The sequence below is a fragment of the Phoxinus phoxinus genome (assembly GCF_949152265.1).
Source record: "Phoxinus phoxinus genome assembly, chromosome: 25".
Lineage (NCBI taxonomy): Eukaryota > Metazoa > Chordata > Actinopteri > Cypriniformes > Leuciscidae > Phoxinus > Phoxinus phoxinus.
In genome coordinates this window covers 6,807,966-6,813,965 of record NC_136900.1, presented here as the reverse complement: position 1 = coordinate 6,813,965, position 6,000 = coordinate 6,807,966, and positions in this window count along the sequence as shown.

The following is a 6,000-nucleotide window of genomic DNA, read 5'->3' as shown; positions in this document are numbered from 1 at the left end:
CCAACCTCTATTGTTTGACCAATAAACAAAGAGGAATGAAAATCCTTTAAAATGTTTTGGGTGGAAATACTAAAAAGGCCTGGTTTTTTTTTTCAACTTTTTTTTTCTTTTCTGAAAGCCAGAATAGTCTAGTCTGTCTGGCTATGCATGTAAAGAGAGTCCTCCTTTTTGTTCCAACTGTGGCTGTGAGCCAAGGTCTTCAAACATCCCCACTCACCACCCTCCACAAACCAACAGCACCAACCTCCACCCCTCACCCCGTCCAGCCCGGACCACCTCGCTGGAAAAGTGCTTCAACACAGGAGACGGTGAATATTTAAAAAAGCAGGTGTTTTGAGTTTTAAAGAAAACTCGAAAATGGACATCCTTTCACCCGTGAGTTAAAGTAGCCGGTCGGCCAATCAGCACCATTTAACAATGGCACAGGATCTCATAGGCAGAATAAAGCTGGCCATTCAGATTGATTGGTGCCTCATTTAGATTTGAAGTGTGGATAAGCCTACTTTAGACTACGGTCAGGCCTCGTAATTGTTATTTTGTGAAAAGTATTCATTAAATATGACAGCAAGAGATGACAAAGACTGAAGTACACCTATTAGTACTCTAAGCATTGAAAAAATGTAGACTCAGCACTTTTCACATTCAAACATTGCAAATAAAGTAATAACACATTTTCCTTACACAATGAATAGACCAAAAAGTTGTTTTATTTTATTTAACACGTCATTTATGAATGAATGAATGAATGAATGATACATAACATTATATTTGTAGAGAGTCACACCACACCTGAAATTGCTAACCTTGTCGGATATTAAAGAGACTTATTGACCTTGGTTTATATTATATTTTTTTACGGCATGACTCAGACAGAGAAATGCAGATAACAGTGAGGTTTATTTACAGCAGAATGGAGAATATGGGTAAGTATGCAGATCAAATAGACTTAGGTGACAGAATAACTTGGTAATGATGTCTTTCCTTGTATTACAGCTGCACTGCTGGAGATCAGGGATGATTGGACAGATGGTTGGATAAATGTACACACCTCGTACATTTACTTGTTTCGTTTAGCGAGTATGATGGTAATGGTCTTTGCGGTTAGCTGACAGCAGAGCGCAGTAGAACAGGTCTGAGGTCCAACTTGGTCTGAACAAGAACGGACCATGATGTGAGACGAGGTGTGTGCGAGGTATGTGCAACCAGGAAGTATGACCATATTAGCCCGGTTCTGTCAACTCTGCATTGGCTGCCTATTAAACATCGTATAATTTTTTTAATTTTGCTGATCACTTACAAAGCAATAAATGGTTTAGCTCCCCAGAACTTAAGCGAGCTCTTAACGCATTATAGTCCTTCACGTCTACTGCGATCTCAAAATCCCGGCCAGTTAATAATACCAAAATCACAATCGACTGCTGGCGGTAGATCCTTTTCCTATTTAGCACCAAAACTTTGGAATGGTCTTCCTAACATTGTCCGGGAAGCAGACACACTCTGTCAGTTCAAATATAGCCTAAAAACACATCTCTTTGACCTAGCATACACATACGCATAAATCATGATGTACTTGTTACATCATAAGAAGGATGGCGTCTACGCTAATATTAGTCTTTCTGTTTATCCCGAGGTTTACCGCAATCCGCCGTAAATATCCAGATCTGATGAAGGACCTGAGCCTGGACACGACGACAACGCAGTCCTGAAGGGTCAACTAGTCTCTGCCCTGTGAAGGCCTCCCTCCATTCCCTTTACCTCTGTACAGATAAAACGTCGTCAGGATAATTTCGGTTAACGTGGCTATGTGGAAGCGATAAAAAATTCTGTATTATCAATTTTTCAAGGCTGGTACCTTGGAACTTATTACATGGTTTGCGTTCTCGAGCCACCAGGCACTGTTTTGTGCAAATGAGCGGCCGGATCGCATTAAGGGTTTTCTGTTAACGGTGTCATGTAAGCAGCCCCTAAGTTAATAACTAATGATCGTTGCGACCGATCAATCAATCAATCAAATCTAACTTTAGCTGGACAATAACTTTATTCTAGAACTGCTGTAAAGCCAAAACAATCTCTGTTACTTTAATTTCCTATTATCATTGTAAAGCTGCTTTGAAACAATCTATATTGTTAAAAGCGCTGTATAAATGAAGGTGACTTGACTCTTCATGTGAACGAGACCGGACAACGAACAGTGGAGTGTGTCTTTATAGTGGTAGCGATGATGGTTATGATGTGGAGTGCGCTTTGATTGGGTGGTGTGAGAGCATGGCTGATCTGTAACAATTATAGAAATATGAATTTCTTTACAGAGTAATTCATTATAGAAACAGAATATTTTTAGCAATTACCTTAGTGTTGTGGTCAAGTTAAGCTCAACAGTATTGTCAGTATCAGGACAAATATCCCTTATTAATCTTTATATAAGATAACATTGTGCTTGTTCCTTTATGGATTTTTAAAGCTTGATTCAGAGTATATAACTTGGCATTTCTCTCCCTTGTGTAACCATTAGCCAGGCTATCTGCCACCAGCCCGAATCTGTGTATTTAGTGTAGCACTTAACCATGAGTAAAAAAATCCCACTTGAGCACATTTTTCTGAGTTTGGAGATGGTTTGATTAGATATTGGTGAGCTTTTGTATGTCAACACTGAGACAGATGCCAAGCCTTTTACAGCACAGTCAGAGCCCTTTCCAGGGGTTTGTGGGTAATAAAAGGTCACCATTTTCTCTCTCGTTTCGTTCTCCATTGATCCACCACTGGACATATAGTCCAAATCTCAGAAATCTCAGGTAAGGCCACTAACATGAATATGGTAATGTTACATGGGATTCATTCAGTACTGTGATATGCAGTATTATGATAGGCTATACTTTTTGTAAGGGGTATTATGATTATTTTGTTAGCAATAGCAATAGACGATTGGATGCTGGTATTACCAGCCATTTAGGGGTGTTGCAAAACATATTTCTGTTCATCCTGGATAATCGTTTGAAAGTCTCCTGCCTCGGGAGGAATTCCACCCTTTCCATTGTGGTCGGAGTTGGAGGAAGTTGTGCTGGTGTAAGTGTCTGTTTAACAAGCGACATTACACATGAATTATGTTGCAATTCTAGAAACCCATCCCAAAACTCAAGAACATACTTGCCACTTACAAAAAAACAAAGTTATTTATATAACATATTTCATACACAATGGTTATTCAAAGTGCATTAAACGGGTATGATAAAGAAAGTCAACATTAAATAATTGATGATAATCAGATCACTCAAAATACACACTTTTAGAGTGTTTGAACTAGAAAGTTAAAGGTAGGGTAGGTAGGATTTATATAAAAACTTTTTACCAAATTTGATTAAACTTTCTATATATATCAATGCATAATTAAAATGTAAGTACTCTGATAAAAAGAGTATAAAAATCGAGTGACTCTAGACCGTTTAATCTTCATTAAACTCAGCTCATTATTTCCATTCGGGACGAATCACAGGATTGGCTTGCGCGACTGTCACTCTCCGTCGACATGACTACCGCCGTTATTACTGGCTCTGCCCACGTGCGCGCAGTCGCGCACCCGTTTTTAGGTGGGAGTGAATGGAATTAATGAGCTGTGTTTATTGAAGATTAAATACACTAGAGTCACTCGGTTTTTTATACTCTCTATTTCAGAGTACTTGTATTTTAATTATGCATTGGTATATAAAGACAGTTTAAACAAATTTGAATAAAAGTTTTTTTTAGACAATTCTGACCTACCCTACCTTTAATGAAAAATGAAAGAGGAAGGACAAAAGAAAGATCATTTGCATGACTATATTTAGAATATCTCCGCTGGTATTACTTGTACTTTGGTGAGTTTGTAAACAATTGTGTATTCCACACAAAATCTCATTTAGGTCGGAGGAATGTTAGGTTTGTCCTTCTATTCTTCGAGAAGGTCCTTAATCGGATTCCTGAGTGGCAGATTTCAGATAGCGTTTAAATGGCACAGCGTGAGAACAGAAGTACGTATCTGAAAACTGCACTCTGTCAAATCCTGTCACAGCAGGAACAGGCGGTTAACTTAAAAGAGTTTGTTCTTCTTATTAATGTCACTGTGCTGTAATGAAGTTAGTGTGATCCATCAAGCCAGACCTGGAGCTGTCCATTGTTTGAGCCAATCAAATGAAAGTGGCAGGCTTACTTTCTTACTGTATTTTAAAAGATATTTAGAAATGTTGGTGTTTTACAAGTTTTGCTACTAATCAAGGTTAAAGGATTTTAACAAATAATACAAAATAATAATAATAACATAAGACACCCTGAGGAAGGCCGAAATGCATTGCAGTGTTTTAGTCATTTGTAATGTTTCCAGTGTGGTAGCCTGCATGGGTTTCTTTCTTCTGTTGAACAAAATATCAAAAATGGTAGTCATATTTTTGGGCATATCAATCCAAACATTAGTCAGCCCTAATGAAGGGCTTTTTTGGGGTGATATGCCCCAAAATATGACAACTGTTTTTGATATTTTGTTCTCCTTCTGGAGCACCAATAGTTTTGCTTGTGAGTACCAGATGCGCCACTGGTTTAAATATTTTTACTGGTAATAATATTTACATCTTTTTGGATGCTTACATTATCGTTCGATGAAAATGTTTAAGCAGAACTTACTTTACATTGTAAAAATGTTAGCAATTATATTAGTAAATTATTAAAAACTGTTTTTTATACATAAACAACAACAACAAAAATAGCAGGAACAACAACAACATCAATAATTATAATTAAATTCTACAGTCGAATCCAGAACATGTTGAATCAGTGTTGCTTTGCTGCTTTGAAACACTTTATATAGTTAAAAGCGCTATATACAGTAAATAACTTGACTTGACTTGACTTACAGTAGCTTAACTTTAAAGTAAAGTCACCAAAATCATCCTGTAAACTATTACTGTATTTTTTATGGTAAAGTTCTGGTAAGCAGTGCTGCACACTACTGCCAGTGTAATTTTATTTATAAGCATCAATTTATATTTAAAATAAGTATAATTAATCATACCTTACTTTATATTTGTTACATGATTCGCAACTTTACTAATCCCTGCTGTTAAGTGAGTAAACACATAGATAAAGTGAAGCAAAATCACGCATGTATCCGTTGTATCTGTGCAGAATGCGTGCGCTCAGATAACACTGATTATTTACCTCAGGGCCACACTTTGCAAATCTTGGTGATCTCGTGCCGCAGCAGTTTTAAACTCAGAGTTACAAAGCAAATAAGAAATAACCTACATGAATGAATGACTGAAGGAATTTATATATGGTCAGACACTTGCATGTGTCACTATAAATGTTTTTTTTTACCAAAATCAAGCTCAAACTGAGTTATGAGATTTTCTGACCTGCAAATTTTGGAGAAGCACGCATTGTCCATCATTAACAGGCAGTATCAACTAACAGGTTACAAAGTTTACAATAGCTATGCGGGCACTTTTTTCGGACATTTGGACATTTCGGATATTCAGATATTCTGACATTTGGACATTTGGACATTTTACTAAAAAAAATTCCAGACATTTGGACAAAATCTCTGCTACATGCTATACACAAGCAATTTCAGACTATGACTCGATGCTACACTAAGACATTCTTCTCCACTCCTCAAACACAAAAAACATTATATATAGTTGTATAATATAGTTGTATAATGTTTTTATATAGTGTTTCTTGAGTTAAAGCAACACGTCACCGTTTTTTTAAATAGGGGCTATTTACCGTCTCCCCTACATTTAGATAGGTGGGCAAACGCATTTTTGTCTCAGTGCATGCATTGTCTTAGTCTGGCAGCGCCACCGCTAGCTTAGCTTAGCATGATGAATGGAATCCTTTGTTGCCGGATAGCATGTTGTGAGTAAAAATGCTAAAAAAAGTGTATAAAAAACGAATTATTTATTGTGGCCTGCGTATTTACAACGAGTACAAATAGCAATGCAAATTAAGACTAGGCGATTTGCTAGGCAG